A 20,370-nucleotide genomic window follows, 5' to 3' on the forward strand; every position below is an offset into this window, starting at 1 on the left:
CCCTTTTCCAGATGAAATCACAATGGATTATGTTGAGGTAGAAAACTTTCATGAGAGTATAGAACTGGGACTGTCACATGCACAGCCTTGGAACGTGTGTGAATTCAATAAGCATTTCCATAATAAAGTAAAAAAAATGAAAGGAAACCGATAAATGTACTTACTTTAAGTGATAGCATTATAAGAAGATTTCTGGAAAAGGAAGCAAAAGGAACAACATGGTCCAGGTCAATTGAAAAAATTAAGAAGCTATAACCAATTTTTGATCTCTTTCTAGGTTCATCAGACTGTAATCTTTAAATGCTTTACCATTGCATTGCATGACAGCTCAGAATACACTCTGTTCAAAATGTCATAAGGACCATAGATCAGCAACGAAGCACATGGTCTGCCTCTGGGAAACAAAAAGGTAATTTCCTTGTTTTTCCAGTATTTAGCAATTATAGGATATAAACCTTATGAATACAAATGAGCACTGACTATGTGTGTACAAGTGTGAGAGAAATATTAGCTATATGATGGTGAGCTTTGCATAACAATTCTATTAACATAAAATGAGGTTTATTCCATTATAAATAGGAAGGCTTAAATAAATGCAATTTTATTGAAAAAAATGCTTATTCTTAAGCACAGTGTTGGGAGGCCAAATGAGCAATGTCTGAATATATCAGAACATTTAGAAAGTGCTCATTTACATAAACTAAGACTTTTGATACAAGTAACCTTTCCAAACTCTTTTTATCTATGAAATCAGCATGGTTTGTCATTGTGCTTCAACCTGGAATCACCCTGACCTCAGATGAGTTACAGCAGCAGTGTTTTTGCTATTTAGATTTTCTCAAAAAGAAAAGGGGAAAGAAGACAAACAGAGTGGAAAAGAGCAAACAGATAGAGTAAACAATGATATGTGATAGTACAAGACAAAATACCCATTTCAGTACCCATTACTGCTCAGACTATTGGCTGCTGTTGATGCTGTTTTATGTTATTGTCTTGTTGTAATGTCGTTGATTTTATTGATGTTTTAATCTATATTTGGTTTTAATTTTTGTTGGATCAGTCTTGTCCCCATGTAAGCCGCCCCAAGTCTCTTTGGGGAGATGGAGGCAGGATATAAAAATAAAGTAGTAGTAGTAGTAGTAGTAGTTGTTATTGTTGTTATTATTATTATAAAAAAGTGTTGCCAGATCTGGAGAGAAAAATACTACTCTTGGACTACAAGTCCAAAAATTACAGCAGCTTTGTTAAAACAAGTTCTCTGCAGAAGGCAACTGTGGTGGCAGAACTGACAGGCAACAAATGAAATATCCAATGTCTAAAACTGTAAAAAAGTACTGTGTAGCTCCAGAAAACCATATCAAAGTGTATTCCAAAATATGTAATTTTAAGAGTATGCACCATTTTTTTCATGTCAGGAGCGACTTGAGAAACTGCAAGGCGCTTCTGGTGTGAGAGAATTGGCCATCTGCAAGGATGTTGGCCAGGGGATGCCCGGATGTTTTGATGTTTTTACCATCCTTGTGGGAGGCTTCTCTTATGTCCCCACATGGAGTTGGAGCTGACAGAAGGGGGCTCATCCACACTCTCCCCGGGTTGGATTTGAACTGGCAATCTTCAGGTCAGCAACCCAACCTTCAAGTCATCAGCCCTGCAGGAACAAGGGTTTAACCCACTGTGCCACCGCAAATAAACAGAATGAATCTAAGCATGCATCTACACTGTAGACTGAATGCAGCTTGAAACCATTTTGACAGTCATGGCTCAATGCTATGGAATAATGGAAGCTGTAGTTTGGTGATGCACTATAACTCCCATGACCCCATAGCATTGAGCCATGGCAGTTAAAGTGGTGTCAAGCTCCATTAAATGCACCCTAGGAGTGAGGAACACATCAAAAACTGATATGGATCAGAAATACCCCTGTTTTTAATCTCACACTGGGCCTTGGAACAGGAAAAACTCTCCCATCCTCCATGTCTCTTTTCATATTCAAAAGTCTCATGAAAGTGGTAACATTTCTCAAACTTAGCTTTGGACAGGGACAGAAACAGCACAAGGCCACCTCATAGATGTGGCTTTTCTAGCACAAAGCAGTTGGAAAAGGTTTTTCTCAAATGTTCTAAGCATACCAGATAAACAGGATATAATTAGCCATGTATGCATCCCTCTCCAAATGAGGAAACGGATCATGAGTGATAAAATACACCAAACTGCAAAAAAAGTTTTTAAACCCGCATGCAGCAAAAAAGTTATTTTCTTTTCCACAACCATACTTTGCTAGAATTATAGCTGCAATATATGCATTCTGCAGCATTGTAACAGAAACAGCGACATGCCATTTCCTCAAACTTCAGCCATATGGTATGTACAGAATTCCAAATAGGATCAAAAACCAACACACGACAGCATCCCATTCACTGGATTGCTTTTGGAGTAATTTTGACACATCCCATATTTTTGAATTATAATTCAATGAAGCAACAGTGAACATGCATCTTGATTATTATGATGAATAGCTATTTGTAAACTTGAGTAAATAGTGAAAGAGTTAACATCATCATTAATAAAAGTCTTATATAGTCCCCAATCATCCGCCCATGTCCCCACAAAATGAGCAAAAATGATATGTCCTGATTATTAGCAGATTTATCGCATTTAGGAGAAATCAAAATTTATTCTGACACATATTGGAATTCTCATTGGGACCAGGAAATACAAGAATGGATATTTTGTTCAAGCCTAACTGTATCACACAATATATTGCAATTGTCTCTTGGGTCAAAAAATACATCGAAACTCAAGCAATACAAGATTTACTTTTAAAGATAATGCATAAGGATTAATAAATAAATCCTCTTACACAAACAAAATTATGGAATTATTGCCAAAGTGGTTTTCCATGAATGATTTTAATAAATCAAAGCAAAAGACTACAGTACTGTGATAGGAAAAACTAGTTTTATCAGTTAGCAGCTTCAGCACCCATTGCCAATTTTCTCACATATTTTGTGGCATGGATGTAGTAAAATATTTTAAAGTAATTTAAGAAAAATACCATAATGACAAAACTGTTTTTTCTCCATATCAAATTTTATACTTGAAACGATTTTTGTATACAATTTTATGTATACTCTGTATTACAAGCAAACTTCAACATGTGTTTGCCTAGCATTTGTACTTAATTAAAAGACAATTCCTGAAAGAGGAAAGCATACCTGTGGGCACCCAATGATCTCATAAATGACTGCTTATTTTACCAGCAGACCTCTCTTTTCCCTGCAGATTTTTTAACCAATGTTTTTTGAATTCTAACATGCACGTCTGCAGTTATAAAGTTGTTCTTGTTGTTTTTATCACCTCTACAGCTATTACTATGACTACAGGCAGTTCCCAGGTTACGAACAAGATAGGGTCTGTACATTTGCTTTTAATTTTAATTTGTAAGTCAAAACAGGTACATTTTAAAGTGTAACTCTAGACAGACAGACAGACAGACAGACACGCACACACATCCTTTGGACAGCATAAAGAAGAATTAACATCCCTGTGGTGTTTGTTTTGCCATCTTTGCCCCCGTTCAGAAAATTTCACCTCACTTTCTGTTCCTGTGATCACTGAATTTTGAAAAAATTTGGCTTATTTATGGAACAAGGAATGATTATAAAGCTTTAGTGAAGACACCTTTTCTCCATAATACCTCTTCCTGGAGTGAATTTCCCTTCCGCGGGGTAGATTTCTCTCACTTTCTGTTGTCTCAGCCCCATTCTTAACTATGAGTTATTTGTTAGTTAGCTGTTGTAACTCGGGGACTGCCTATACTGCTGTTAGAGCCAGCCTTCTGCATCCATGGATTTAACCACCCATGGCTCAAAATATTCCTTCATTCCCAAAATAATTTCAAAAAGTAAACCTTTATTTTACCATTTTATATAAGGGACCACATTTTAAGTGCCATTGCATATAAAGGCAGTCCACAAATGACAAACATCTTACTTACATATGACCCATAATTAAATACAGAGCTGAAGCAACAAGAAGTTAAAGAAATCTATCCCTCGGAAGGGAAATTCACTCCTGAAAGAGTTATTATGTGGAAAAGGTGTTGCCACTGAAGCTTTATCACCAATTCTTGTTTTCACAACAAGCCTTTTTTTTTTTTCAAAATCCATAGCGACAGAAAGTGGGGTGAAATCTTCTTAACAGGGGCACTTTTGGAAATAGCAGCCTTCCAAGCCTCTCACTGTGTGTGTATGTATGTATGTATATATGTATATGTGTGTGTGTGTGTGTGTGTGTGTGTGTGTGTGTATGGTAAAGGTTTTCCCCTGATGTTAAGTCCAGTCGTGACCGACTCTGGGGGTTGGTGTTCATCTCCATTTCTAAGCCGAAGAGCCGGTGTTGTCCGTAGAAACCTCCAAGATCATGTGGCCGGCATGACTGCATGGAGCGCCATTACCTTCCCACCGGAGCGATACCTATTGATCTACTCACATTGGCATGTTTTCGAACTGCTAGGTTGGCAGGAGCTGGGACTAACAGAGGGTGCTCATTCTGCTCCCGGGATTTTAACCTGGCACCTTTTGGTCAACAAGTTCAGCTGCTCAGTGCTTTAATGCACTGTGCTACCAGGGGCCCATATATATATATATAGCATGTATTGTATGTGTATGTTGATTTGCCAGTTTGACTTACCTCTTTAGTGTGGGAGGGGTTAGATGTGATTGAATTGAGCATGTTCAGACTCAGAACTCCATTTTATATTCAGTTTTGCATCAGATCTCAATGGAGGTGGATACATGTTGCAGCTTAGACATTTCAATATAGAGGTATGCTTATGGACTTCAGTGAGTACAAGTATACCTAAAGACTATGGACTATTGATTAGGAATGATTCCCTGTGTAAACAACACAGAGAAGCTACATCCTATCTGTATCTGAACTTCAATAAGAAATGTCCCTGTATGGTGAATTAATGCAAGAGTAAACAAGATATGTTATTTTTTAAAGAAGACTTTGTTTTTGTTATTACTGAGTGTGCCAATACATTACTTTTTGTGAATATCACTTGTTCAAAGAGTTGGCTTCTAACAAGGTCATGCTTTTGTTGACCAATTGTTTTCAAAAGGTAGTCTCCACATATTCATGGAGAGTCACATTTGCCAAAAGGATATGTGCCCAGAGACTGGGTGCAGTTATTTTCCAATAATTTATGTCCAGTAGGTACAGGCAGCAAATCAAACAGCACAGGGGTGTTAAGCCTTCCCTATGCTATGCATGCATGCATATATGTGTGTGTGTGTTTATATCTCAGCACTCTATGCAGTCATGCCAGCCACTTACCTTGAAGGTGTCTATGGACAACGCCGGCTCTTTGGCATAGAAATTGAGATGAGCACCAACCCTCTGAGTCGGACACAATTAGACTTAATGTCAGGGGAAAACCTTTACCTTTACTATACATCTATCTATCTATCTATCTATCTATCTATCTATCTATCTATCTATCTATTTCCATCCCTCAGAAGGCTGGAGTGACAATTTTAAAATATACCTGTTCCAGCTGACATAAAAATTCAACCTAAGAACAAACCCTACAGAATTTATCTTGTTTGTAACTTGGGGACTGTCTGTGGTGGAAATTGTCGATCACTAATTTTGGCATCCAAAGAGGGTACTGAAACCAAATTCCATTGTATACTGAAGGATCACTGCATCATCATCATCATCATCATCATCATCATCATTATCTTGTTTTCATAAACCAGATTAGGATCTTTTTGTCTCTTTTTTCCTATCTGTACATCCCACAATGTCGTCTCAGCAGCCTTCAGCTTCTCCAAGTATGTTCCAGAAGCCTTCTCTCCTGACGTTTCGCCCACATCTATGGCAGGCATCCTCAGAGGTTACGAGGTATGTTGGAAACTAGGCATGGGAGGTTTATGTAAACCTCCCTTTTCTAGTTTCCAACATACCTCACAACCTCTGAGGGTGCCTGCCACAGATGTGGGCGAAACATCAAGAAAGAAACCTCCTGGAACATGGCCATACAGCCTGAAAGACTCACAGCAACCCAGTGATTCCGGCCATGAAAGCCTTTGACAATACATTCTCCAGGTAGCCTCCAATATATTTCCCAACCAACTACCCAGAACAGATAGAGTCGGCGGGACTTCCTGGTGCTCAGCTTTCCTCAGCCTACCTTCTCTTGTTTACTTATAGCCTGAAGCAACTTCCATTGTTCTTCTGAAATCTGCCTTTTCCTTGCAGGAGCCCCAGCAGATCCAAAGCCTGCCTCCAACTACCCTTTCACTTTAATGTCAGGATATATTGGATGCTGAGCATTTGAAAACAAATATATCCAAGGCTTTCCTATAAGAGTCACCACCAATCTTGAGGAAAAGACAGTTCCACAAATTATGAGCCAACTGACTGACCACAAAGAATTTCTCAGTCTACCCAGAGAGAGAAACATGTGTATATCGCCAACCTGGACAGGGCAGGGGGTCAGTTAGAGCCTTCGTTTTATGCCTCCAAATTATCTCAGCTGGCATGCCAAAGTAGCAAAGTTCGCTGTCAGTTAAAGACAAACAGCAAGAAATGAAAAGGCAGCCATGGATTCTTCTCACTGCTCAGCGTATGTGTGGATGCCTTTTAAAGCAAAGAAGGTTGTTTTGTGGTATTTTCAGTCACACGTTCTTTCTCATTTTTTGCCAATTCAAATGTGTGCCAAGCCTAACACTGGGCTGCACAAGAACACGGCTTAGTCCTGTAATAAAAAGGTATTAAACTCTATGCTAATAAAGGGGAGGGTGGTTGCTAGGCAACCGTGAAATTGGGGGTGGGGGCTTTTGTTTTGAACTCTGCCATCCTACTGCTGCTCTGAAGGGTTAAACAAACAAAGCCAGCTCATTTTCTCCCTCATCGTTTTGAGGAAAGATACTGAAATATCCTATGTGCAACCCAGGATGGCTGGGGCCCAAGAACAAGACACCATTTGCATAAAATACCAACCCCTGGGGTGATCAACAAACATGAAGGTTATTTGATTTGTCACAATGATGGGGAAAATACATTTGACTCGGAGCCTATTCAAACACTGCAGCCTTCCCAGAGAGACGGCCAGGGAGGGATTTTGCCTGCCATTGCTTCACAGCAAAGAACCCAAAGGCTGGATGACTTGGCACGGGGGCAAACATGCACACCCCAAAGATATGAAGAAGGCCACCATCTTTTAGCAAACAACTGCAAGCAACTCACAACCCTGACATGGACATTCAATGAGCTAATTCAGTTTCAGTTTTGTTTCTCTTGTGAGCAACACTGCCAAAGGGATGCACTTAAGACTACCTCCTCGTGATGGATCCATCATTCAAAGCAGGCTCTTCATCAGGAAGAATGGCACAGCTACCTCAGGTGACAGAATTTGGGATTCATAAAAGAGCATCAAATCACTATGTGTTTGTTTTACTGCCAGGGAAGTAAAGAAATGCTTATAAGATTTAATGCCTTCTGCATTAATCCAAATGGCCAAACTCTGGTACGATTTATGTTGACTTAGCCACTTGCCATTCTGTCTCGAGGTCTGACTCTGAAATCACTCCTCGGATTACTACCACCTTACATTCTTATCCATTCTTCTTTCAAATGAAAGTGGACACAAACAACTATATTCCAGCGGAGATCTGACATAAACAGAAGAAGATTACTACGTTCCTTGATATGGGCACTATGGCCCTAATGATGCATACTAGAATTAGAGCAGCTTTGCGGCTCCTTATGGAGAGAAAAATCAGGGTATAAATAAATAAATATTGTTGTTATTAGATACACAAAATTAGTACACAGCAAACAAGATCACTATACTGGCTTTTCTATTGGATCACATGTCAAACACTTTCCAAGTGTCTAGGAATATGTGATGTATCAGTGAATAATGGGTGCAGATCCAAGTAGGGTGGCCTTTTTCAGCTGACAGATGGTAATTTTGTCAGCATTTATTGTTTTTAAGTGCTGGCCAAGGTCTTAGGCAGTAGCACTGTACCCAGTGTGCCAATCACCACTGGGACCACCTTTACTGGCTTGTGCCAGAGTCTCTGCAGTTCAGTCTTTACATCCTTGTATTGTGTAAGCTTTTCCAGTTGCTTCTCATCAATCCTGCTGTCGTCTAGGATTGCAACATCGACAATTCATACTTTGTTTTTTTCCCACGATCATGAGGTCAGGAGTATTGTGCTCCAGAACTCTTGTCAGTCTGAATTCGGAAGACCCAGAGTAGTTTTATGTCTTCATTTTCTGTAACCTTTTAAGGCTTTTTTTTGTCACAGGCAGATGGTATTTGTGTCACAAGTTCCGATGGGTCATCTGTGCAATGGTATTATGCCTCTGCTTATAGTCTGTCTGTGCAATCTTCTTGCAGCAGCTGAGTATGTGATCCATCATTTCATCTGCTTCCTTACAGAGTCTACACTTGGAATTTGTAGTCAACTTTTAAATTCTGGCTTTAATTGTATTTGTTCTAATTGCTTGTTTTTGGGCTGCAAGAATCAGGCCCTCAGTCTACTTTTTCAAAGTTCCATTTGTGAGCCACATCTATGTTTTTTCCTTGTCAATTTTGCTCTCAATTTTCCCATGGAGAGCATTCTTTTGCCAGTTTTCTCTTCTGCTCTGCATTGTATTTTAAATGTATTAACTTATAATAATAATAATCATCATCATCATCATCATCTCTCCTGAAAGAGACTCATAGAGGCTTACAATTAAAAATATGACCATATAATTTAAGATATATAAATATGCAAACATTAAAACAGAATTAAACATAACAGTATTAAAATTGACAGTTAAAATCCACTAAAAACATATTCAGTGCTAAAAATCATAGCAAAGAGTGACTTTTGCTCTCTACATTTAAAATCATTTACCGTGTTAATAGTTTAGTAGACCTGCACACTCTGTGGCCCTCCAGGTATTTGAACCTCCAACTCCAAGGAGTTTTAGCCAGCTCGTCCAATAGTCAAAAATTCTGAGAGCTGAAGTCCAAAATCTTGAGGAGCCACAGATTTTTCAGACCTTCTATAGAGCATCAGCTTTGCAAAGTGATATAAATAGGTAATATGGATATGAATTGTGAGGACATTTCCTGTGAAACACATGGTGAAACAGGATCAGCTTTCCCCAACCTAGGGTCCAGTAGATGTGTTAGATTATTACATTCCATCTGTCCTAGATATCATAGCCAATGCTTTGAAATTCTGGGATTTATTCAAATAAAAATTCTGGAAGTCACCAGGTTGGGAAGTCTGCACCAGATGATATTCAGGCAATTTCTAATTACAATAGAGTCTCACTTATCCAAGCCTCGCTTATTCAAGCTTCTGGATTATCCAAGCCATTTTTGTAGTCAATGTTTTCAATATATCATGATGTTTTGGTGCTAAATTCATAAATATAGTAATTACAACATAACATTACTGTGTATTGAACTACTTTTTCTGTCAAATGTGTTGTATAACATGATGTTTTGGTGCTTAATTTGTAAAAATCATAACCTAATTTGATGTTTAATAGGCTTTTCCTTAATCCCTCCTTATTATCCAAGATATTCGCTTATCCAAACTTCTGCCGGCCCGTTTAGCTTGGATAAGTGAGACTCTACTGTATATGGATAATTCTTCGAAGAGAATAGTGAGGAGAAGAAGATGGGATGGTCTGTCAACTCAAAAATGACACGCACAGAGAAAAATGTGATCTGACATGTGGCTTTCTAATCAAATAACACTTCAAATGCTGTTAGAACCATTCATTTTTTTCTACAGTAAACATTCCTTGAGGTTGAAACAGTGCACCTCAAAGAATGAACATAATGGACCAAATATAGCAAAAAAATTCCTTTGTGATCAGTCCCATGACTCTTGTGATCCATGACTAATGCATATCTTTGAACAAATGCCTTTATTATACTTCTTTCAGCCTCAAAATAACATTACAAGCTAAGAGACATCAAAAAAATTGGAGGTTCCAGGAGGTTGAGTTGTTTGTCATTCATTTAAATTAAAATCAAAATATTGTTTAAATCAGTAACTGTAAAGCCATAGCCTGTCAGTCTGCTCATATAGTACATTTTGCACAAATTGTTATGCTCAGAGCGATTTACAGAAAATAAAGTGATGGCAATCTAGCACACTGCTACATTTTGTAATTGCAATTCTTGATATTAAAATAATGTATTACAAGATTCAGCCTGTCTAATCTTGTTGGACCCCAACTCCTAGGATCCCTCACCACTGCTTATCCTTGATGGGGCTGCTTGGTCTGTTTGACAACTTTTGGAGAGCCCCATGTCACTACTGTGTAATACTGATACTAGATGCATAACAAAAGTTTTAATAAGCATAAAAGGCACGAATAAATCAAGTAGAAACATCTAACAGAAGTGATATTAACATTATGCCCACTTTCATAAATCAATTCAGTGATTCAGATTAAGAAGAAGCCACTCTATGCAGATGCTTTCAACTAGTGCTGAATGTACAAGTTCTCCATCCATGCATAAAAGAAGCCCTGTGGTTCCCAACCTTTGGTTTACCAGGTAGTCCACTTTTCAAACCAGACCTATAAATAAGATCATCTCAGAATGCCTTCTAACAGTCTTACACTAGGAGAAAGTATATGGAAGGAGCTAGCAAGTTGTGGTGAACACAAGATCTCTCATCCAAACAGTGTTTCACTTTGACACAAGAGAAAGGCACATTGCAGTGAATGAATGGTTTATAAAATACATCAGCATACACGTTTTTCACAATGAGTCTTAGTACTGCTTTCCACTTTAGAGGAATTAGGGAAGAGAAGGCTGTGTTTGCATCTAGTTTCCTCAAAGCTGCTAGTCTGTGCTCCAGCCTGCAGTGGTTGCTGTCCATCGTGCTGCAAGACTGTTTTTTCACTTCCACAGTGTCACTTGTCACATTATCTACAAACAACTTTAATGGCAAAGTAGCTTAATTTTTTTCCAAAGCTGTTATTATATCCTATTTTGTTTTTTTATCTTACTCATCCTTATAACAATGCTAGGAGATAAGCCTCTGTTACTCACATTTCACAGATTAAGAAATAAAGCTGAGAATAAGCCACTCACCAAAGCCACTCGGAGTGGCTTCAGGTGCTGTTGGGAATTGAAGCCAAGTCCCCAGCTCACTGCTCATTATAGTGTGTGCATATTGAATATGGAAACATGTTAAGAGTCTAAACATGCTGCAATTTTGGGATGTAATTCTTTGCTAATTTTCTTTTCAAATGAAGCAACACATAACTACTGCTTTTGAAGACTATTTGCAGTTCAGCTGCAGAATTATGAATATATATTTTGCCATTGTATGCCTTTAATATATAATATAAAATCTATAACTTTATTTTTATATCCCGCCTCCATCTCCCCGAAGGAACTCAGGATGGCTTACATGGAGACAAGCGCAATCCAACAAAGACTAAAACCAAACATAGATTAAAACATATCCCAATAAAATCAACGACATTGCAACAAGACAATAACAAGTTATGGCACACCTAAGGTTAAACTATTGCAGGATTTTCTGGGGCTGAGAGCATGTGACTCAGCCACATGGGGCTGGATCTACACTGCCCTGTATCCCAGAATCTGATCCCTGATTATCTGCTTTGAACTGGATTACAGGAGTCTACATTGCCAGATAATCTGGGATAAAAAGATAATCTAGGATCAGATCCTGGGATATAGGGCAGTGTAGATCCAGCCTGGGTTTCCATGTGCAGAAATGGAACTGTATCAGTCACAATTCAACATTTAATCCACTGCACTATACTGGCTCTCAAAATATTTGACAGAATATGCATTTGTATGTGCAGAAAACAGAATTTTTGAACAGTTAAATTTTTTTTCACAAAAATAATGGAAAAATTCTATTTTAAAAAAACAAAAAATAATGAAATGGCAAAAGTGTGTTACATGAAGTTGAGTTTGTCTTTGTCCTCTTCTATTCTGTCCTTATATCCCAGGATTTGATCCCAGGTTATCTGCTTTGAACTGGATTATATGAATCTCCACTGCCATATCATCTGGAATAAACAAATAATCTGGGACCAGATCCTGGGATATAAGGACAATGTAGAAGGGGCCTTAGTCTTTAATTGCTTTTAATCACTTTATTTCAATATCAAGTCAATACAGAGTTTATGGTATAGTATGGCATATAGTTTTACTTAGGCCTATTTTTAATAGTAACTCTCAAGCAACCAGAAACATTTATATTGCATCTATATGAGTTCCAGTAACTGAAAGTATACTGTATTTTAGCATATAGAATGATCATACCCTAGATTCCTGATGTTCAATTTCCACAAACATCATAGTTTTCATAGAGAAAAAGATACCATCCATGAAGACATTTAGGTAATGTCAAATATTTAGAAGTAGAATAAATGCAAAGAGTAGAACAACCAGAACAGTTAGTGAATACCCAGGGTGTTCAGCAACCAAAGAATATTAACTGACTGCTGAGAGGAATGACCAGAAAACAATGTGAGAAAGGAGAACAGCATGAAATATGTTTGAGAACGAACAGCTGTCTGGATGAAACAGGGAACAGGAATATACCTTTAAATATGCAGGAGAAGGTGACATGGCCACATTGCATGATACATTTCACAAAGAAACTGGCTGTTTGGAAGTAGCTGTCCCATGGGAAAATTCATAGCATTTAACACTAACAAGACGTATTATGGAAAAGAGCTTATATATGGAGAAAAGGCTCTTCAGCAATGTATCCCATGTAGGATCTGTGCAAACATAGGTATTATCCATTTATATTGCATAGGCTGCTCTGTTTGCAAAGAGAAGAAATATTCACTGTTTAAAGACAACTCCAACAGCTAGCAAAACATTTGTTTTATTTTTACATTCATCACTGTCCTTTCATCAAGGATGCTGGAGAAGCAGACAAAAGACATATTCAGAAGCTAAAAAGAAGACAGCAACCACACTTTAGTTCTTTGGGATTGTAAAGGGAACACCTGGAGCTGGCAACCAAACAAAGTCTGAAGCTGGCAATTGGAGTAGTTCTCCTTGAACTGCAATCATAACCAGCAATCCCAGTAGTCTTTCCAGCTACATATAGCAGAAACTGTTGTTACAATGGGAAAGATGGTCAACAATAGAATTTATCCAGAATATGGAACTTAGCAAAGAACCCACTGAAAAGAAAAGAAAAAAAGGGGGGGTGCTATGAAAAAGCCCTGTGTTGTTAGCCAGGAAAGACTGCCTTACAATGAATAAAAGAGCTCTCACAGGGTCATCTTGGATCAAGGACTTAATGAAAATGTGTCACCATAGAGGAAAGCAAACTACCTATGACAGGAGAAAAATTGCCAAAAAGTTGAAGCAATCTGTACAGTCTTTTTCCAAACTACCTTGGGGATGACACATTATCCATATATCTGGTCTAAATCTGAGAGGGGGAGCGAGGGAGAGAGACAGAATTTTTGGAAACAGAAGAAGTCTAAGACACAGACCACAAGATAGAAAAGTAACAAACTCAGCCATCATATGTTACAATCAAATGAATGAAGTCATCGACAAAGGGAAATGAATCCTAAATGGCATAGTACAGAAATCAAGTCCTGGCAAGACACTTCTAAAACCTGATAATAAAAGATAATAAAAGATCTGGGGTTTTTTTTAAAAAAAAAATCTATCAAAAAGTGGGCCCAATAGAGCTATTATATTCGTGGTTTGTATGTCAAAGTTCAATGAAAAGTAGTTTGGCTTTAATCATTTAAACCTATCCACTTGTTTTCAGAGGTCAAAACCCACTGGATTTGTAAAGAAACAGCAATTCAGAAAAAAGGATAATAGATATTCACTTGAACACATTGATGGATGGGAAAGGGGAAAGAGGGGATCTCTATGGAGGAACAGCTATCAATGAAACATTTCATTTAGGAATTGTAGATTTTTAAATTGTTTTATAGCTATTGGAAAATAGAAAGATAAAATTCCCAAACCAAATATGCCAAGTATTATTTTAAACTAGCTTGGGGACCCGGCAATGCCCGGGTTATTAGGAGAAGGCATTGTTTGTTTTAGGATGTTAGGTAATATCACTTAAGCTTGGTCCAGATCCTTCGTTGGCTGGGTTCAGTGCTGTCTGGATAAGGGTGAACTACAAGTTTCAGCTTCCCAGGGCAATTATCCCCAAACCCTGCCAGTATTCGCAGTTGGCCATGTTGGGTCTGTATGCCAAGTTTGGTCCAGATCAGTCTTCAGCTGGGTTCAGGGCTCTCTGGATATGGGTGAACTAAGGACCGGGCTATAGCGCAGCTGGTTAGTAGCCAGCTGCAATAAATCACTACTGACCGAGAGGTCATGAGTTCGAAGCCAGCCTGCGTCAGGATAAGCTCCTGGCCATTAATAGTCCAGCTTGCTGCTGACCTATGCAGCCGAAAGACAGTTGCATCTGTCAAGTAGGAATTTAGGTACTGCTTATCCAGGGAGGCTAATTCAACTAATTTAAGACGCCGTAAAATCTCCAGTAGTGTGCGGAAGATGAGGAAGTACTCGATCAAGGAAGGACTCGGTGTCACAGTGGATGATGAAGCAGCAGCGCCCCCTGTGGCCAGCATTGAGCATACCCTCATGAAGTGAGAAGCTGGAATGTTAAATTGTCTCTGTGTCTGTCTATATGTAGTTGTCTATATATGTCATTTGTCTAATTGTATTGAATGTTTGCCATGTATATGTACATTGTGATCCACCCTGAGTCCCCTTCGGGTTGAGAAGGGCAGAATATAAATACTGTAAATAAATAAATAAATAAACTACAACTCCCAGATCCAAGGTCAATCACCCCCAAACCAGGCCTGTATGCGCAGTTGGCCATGTTGGGTCTGTGTGCCAAGTTTGGTCCAGATCTGATGTCAGCTCGGTTCAGTGTTATCTGGATGCAGGTGAATTACAACTCCCAAAACCAAAGTGCATTCCCCTAAAGTCCTGCATTATGTTCAGATGGTCATGGGGCTTATAGGTGCCAAGTGTGGTCCCAACTCATTATTGCTGGGGGTCACTGTTTCTCTGGATGCAGGTGAACTACAACTCCCAAAACCAAGGTCCATTTCCACTAACCCCTACAGTATATTGTTGATCATGAGGTTCTTTGTGTCAAGTTTGGGTCCGGTCCATTGTTGGTGGAAGTCACAGTATCGCTGGATATAGATGAACTACAACTCCCAGAATCAAGGTCCATTTGCATTAACACCTGCGGTATGTTCAATTGGTCATGGGGCTTCTCTGTGCCAAGTATTAGTGAAGTTCTATCATCCACTGCAAGTTTGGTCTAGATCCATCATTGGTTGGGTTAACAGTGCTCTCCGGATGTAGGTAGAACTATAACTTCTATAAATCATGGTGAAATCTCCCCAAACCTCTAGTTCAATTGCTGATCCATTTCTCTGTTACTGTGTGCCATAGGAAAGGGCTAAGGGAGAGGCAGTGGGCAGGGTCATGCAAATTAAGGAACCCTGGGATGTCAATTCTGGAGGAAAAACAAAGTATCTAGGATGATATTGTCCCAGCATGAAAGCCTACATTTGGATGGTGGGCAGAATGGTGTCTGTGGAGGACACTGGCAGAATTTGGACTACATGATAATGGTGCTCACTATAACCTGCATGTCAGTGGAGGGAGGGCCACTGATGTTTCCTGCTCAATGGGAACTATAGCTGTTTGTGGAGGTAGGAGTTTGTCTGTGTAAGTGGACATCTCTGCCACATACACACATACACATTTTTCATGTTTATTATGTGTATAGATGATCTACAAGAAACACATCAATTTCTGGTTGTGTGCCTCTTTTTTAAAAAATGTTTTGCAGTACATAATTTTAATTATGGCATTTTAATTTAATTACTTCCTTCCATGGGAAAGTTAATAATTTGATCCAAATGACTTTTTGTGAGGTCACATGCTACAAAGTATGACACTGGACTAGGGCAGTGGTAAACAATTAAAAGTTCAGAATGAATTATCTAATTCATGGGTCACCAAGTTGATCTCAAAGATTACTGTATCGACTCATGTATCAGTCGATCTCATATATTAGTTGAGGACAGGTTTTTGGCTGCAAACCCTGACCAATGACACCATTTCTCTTCCCAGGTATTCAAAAAGCCAAGAAGTGGCACCACAGCACAGAGAATGGTGCTTCTTTTAAGGATCTCCTGGACTAAGCTCTTGCCTTTCAGCGAAGGAGATTGTTATTTTTTATAAGAGTTAAAGTACAGTATTCACTTTGACTTATGGATAAGTTGACCCGGGTGTTTTGGGTTTCTATTTTATCTAAGTTACCACACTGGAAGCATTTACTAAATTTGCAACTGATCCAATTAATGTCTATTAACAAGTAAGTTCCACTAAATTCAACGTGATGTTCGTCCAGTTAAGCATTTATAACGGGGGTGAGTAACTTCAGAAGGTCCAGAGGAAAGGTTGTTGTATGTTTTTCGGGCTGTATGGCCATGTTCCAGAAGTATTCTCTCCTGACGTTTTGCCCACATCTATGGCAGGCATCCTCAGAGGTTGTGAGGTAGGAGATAATACTTCTGGAACATGGCCATACAGCTCGGAAAACATACAAGAACCCTGTGATCCCGGCCATGAAAGCCTTCGACAACACGTCCAGAGGACAAACTGTCCTTTCACATGATGTAGGGTCGATTTTTAAAGGGGTTGCTTGACAAGGAACTGCCAGTTTCCAATCTTCAATTTATTTTTTCCCACTTTTAAAAAAATCTAACTCTGAAAAATCCCCAAATTGTAACTCTTGTAAAATCTAATCTTTTGCATCAGTGTTTTGAGGAGACATCAGGATGAGTGTGTGTCTAAAAGGACACAGGAAGAACAACGTTCGGACACTCATCACAGTTATATAACATCAAGACTTTATTGTACCCAGCAAAGAACTTTCAACTTGGTTGCACTAAGTATCCATTAACTAGGCTGCAGAATTTTTTCAGCCCAGTGTAGCAAATGTTGCTGCTGCTGTGTGCCTTCAAGTCATTTCTGGCCTATGGCAACCCTAAGACAAACTTACCATTTTTTTTTTGCCAATATTTGTTCAGAGGGAGATTGTCTTTGCCCTTCCCTAAAACTAAGGAAGTGTGATGCCCAAATTCACTCATTGGGTTTCAATGGTCAAGATGGGGTTCAAATCCTGTTATTCAGAGTCTCATGCTGGCTCTCTGGCTGGGTGTATAAGCATATACTGTACAGTGGAACCTTGACTTACAAGCATCCCTACTTATGAGGGTTTTTTACTTATGAGCTGTCACTCATCCAAGTTTTTGATTTGGCATGCAAACCAAATCTGAATTATGAGCCCCTTCCAGTATGGCAGCCACGCCAGGGGACTAAGGCAGAGCCAAACTCACAAGAAGGGGGGAGGGAAGGCCTTCTTTCTCTCCGTCACTGCCTCTAAAGGGCTGACATTGGTGGGGAGGCCAAAAGGGAGCTGCTCAGGGAGGGAGGGATGATAGAGGGGAGGGAGGGAGGGAGGGAGGGAGGGAGGAAGGAAGGAAGGAAGGAAGGAAGGAAGGAAGGAAGGAAGGAAGGAAGGAAGGGAGGGAGGGAGGGAGGGACTAGCTGGTTGAAGCTCCTGAACCCCATGGGGTCCTGGCAAATGGGTTTAATTTGTTCTGTGACTGAGCTCTGTAATGAATTAATAGCATTTCAATTGGAAAAATTGCTTTAATATACAAGCAAATTGAGTTATGAGTTGATCACAGAATAAATTAAACTCGTATGTCAAGGTATCACTGTATATCCAACATCACATAACATGTTTCTATACCTTATTAATCTAGTGACCATGCAGAGAAAGGTTGGAAAACAAGTCTTAAGCCTGGTATTTGAGAAATGTGGATGCCAAGTCTACCTTTCCATTGATGTCAATGGTTTTCCTCTTTGTCTATCAACAGGCAGCCCAATATCTGGATGGCATATTTATACCAAGATTGAAATGTGTCATCTCCTTTGCTCCCTCTAACCTTTAACTAAATACACTTCTGCTACCACCAAATTCAAACACATTTACTTAATTTATTTTTTACATAAAAAGGCAAAAGACCAGATCAGATAATAACACTGGTATTTTAATATGTTACATAATTCCCCTTCTCTTCATTTCCCTAGCACTGTCCCCTGCAATATGCTTATGATAATGTGACAATGAAGGATGTTATGTGCATTGGCAGGGTAATTTTCAAAAAGTTCACGAACGCAAAGGGCTCGCATCTTGGAGATATGAATTAGAAGATTCTGAACTCCCTCCTCTACTGTCAGCTTTCATTTTAGAGTAAAAGTAATTAGATACTGCCCAATTACAGCTACACTACAACATTGAATTTCTTCTTGTCTATGGGCAGTGCCCACTCTCCTACCGAGCAGGCAAACAATAAAATCTTTACAAATGAATCAAGACATTCCTTCTCTACACTGTGAATATGTTGATTATTACTGTGACTAGCTTCACTGGCAAGATACAAGGAAAGGGAAAAACAACCTGGGTTCTCGCAAGTCAATTGCACAGAATGACTGCTTGTTTGGCCACATATCTTGCATTGTATAACGTTCACAGACCATCATAACTACTGCATATTTATAGAAACATACCATAGGCATCCTAGCATGAAAGGTAAGCATTTCTAAGTCTCAAAATCAATGGGATTCAAAACACAAAGGCAATCTCTTTCTATATTTTTCTAACTGGAAGACATTCTATTGCAAAGTCAAAATTCAATACTCATGTTACTGTTATTTCTGTATTTCCTTTCATTTATTTTCTAGCTTCTTTTCATCATTTCTTCACAACAGTTTAAACAGATGAACTATCAAGGCTACATGACCTGTAGTACTGAACTTTCAATTCAAGACACTGGGAGAATCGTGTTATTTGCCAGGCAAGTAACAGTCTTCAAATACTTAGGTTCAATTATTAAACAGTTCAAAGAAACTCAGCCCACTAAACATATCTTTTGTGCAAGTCCAATGAAAACAAATGAGAGTTTCACAACACCAGAACAGTCAACACTAAGGTTTTTAAGGGCACTGAATACAGGTAGATAATTAATAAGATCTTCACCAACTCAAATAAACATGGGGTTACTTAGAAGCTTTGCCTTCAAGAGTTCAACTCATGATGCATTTCAACAAGTTCAACTAAGGAAATTCATTAAGAATAATAACTATTGCTTGGGTACAAACTGAAAGAAGGAAAATATCAAAAGCTATTATGGCAAGTATGTTTGTAGATAAAGTAAACATAATAAGTTTTGGAGTTCGATGTCATATGTATGCAGATGATGTTCAACTCTATTAATCCTTCCCACCTGCTACTAAGGAGGCTGTTCAGGTCCTGAACCAGTGCTTGGTAACTGTGATGGTCTGGATGAGGGCAAACAAATTGAAATTGAATTCAGACAAGAGAGAAGTATTTCTGGTCAGTTGAAATGCCAAACAGGGTATAAGGTTACAGCCTGTGTTGGACGGGGTCACACTCCCCCTGAAGACTCAGGTTCACAGCTTGGGAGGGATCCAAGACTCATCGCTGAGCCTGGAACCCCAGATTTCGGCCGTGGCCAGGAGAGCTTTTGCACAATTAAAACCTGTGTGCCAGCTGCGCCCTTACCTTGGTAAGTCAGACTTGGGCACAGTAGTCCACGCTCTGGTTACATCCCTAATAGACTACTGCAACGCACTCTACATGGGGTTGCCTTTGAAGATTGTTCGGAAGCTTGAAATGGTCTAATGGGCGGCAGCCAGATTGCCCACCGGAGCATACAACCCCCATTGTGTCAGCTCCACTGGCTGCCAGTTTGCTACCGAGCAAAATTCAAAGTGCTAGCATTAGTCTATAAAGCCCTAAATGGTTCTGGCCCAGCTTACCTCTTCAATAATGTCTCCCGCTATGAACCATCTCGGAGTTTAAGATCCTTTGGGAAGGCCCTGCTCTTGGTCCTGCCTTCTTAGCAGGTATGACTGACAGGAAGGAGAGACAGGGCTTTCTCAGTAGTGGCCTCTTGGCTGTGGAACTCCCTCCTCAGAGAGATTAGATCAACCCTGTCCCTCCTGACTTTCTCTATAAAAGTGAAAATGTGGCTGTGTGACCAAGCCCTTGGAGAACTGGTGCAATAAATAAATACGAAATGATGTGCAATTGACTACTGGAATGGCCCGGACTACATCTGTAGATCATGTTGTGATTAATTGTGATGGTACTGTTTTTAAATGTTTTTTAATTGTATTGTATAATTCCATTTTAAATGTTTATGTTATTGTACATTGTTTTCAAA

General features: G+C 39.2%; 1 protein-coding gene across 5 annotated transcripts in view; it reads right to left on the reverse strand.

The window, feature by feature from the left end:
- dpyd (dihydropyrimidine dehydrogenase) overlaps window positions 1-20,370 on the reverse strand; it is a 668,284-nt gene that overhangs the window by 641,710 nt on the left and 6,204 nt on the right. Inside the window, exon 1 of one of the 5 annotated variants that reach the window (XM_062977980.1) lies at window positions 6,200-6,219. The exons of the other annotated variants lie outside the window; for them this stretch is intronic. The gene's annotated coding sequence lies outside the window, so the exon portion shown is untranslated. Of the gene's footprint in view, window positions 1-6,199; window positions 6,220-20,370 lie in introns of those variants that run through there. 5 annotated transcript variants of the gene reach the window in all.

This window comes from Anolis carolinensis, chromosome 4 (assembly GCF_035594765.1).
Source record: "Anolis carolinensis isolate JA03-04 chromosome 4, rAnoCar3.1.pri, whole genome shotgun sequence".
NCBI classification, from domain to species: Eukaryota; Metazoa; Chordata; class Lepidosauria; order Squamata; family Dactyloidae; genus Anolis; species Anolis carolinensis.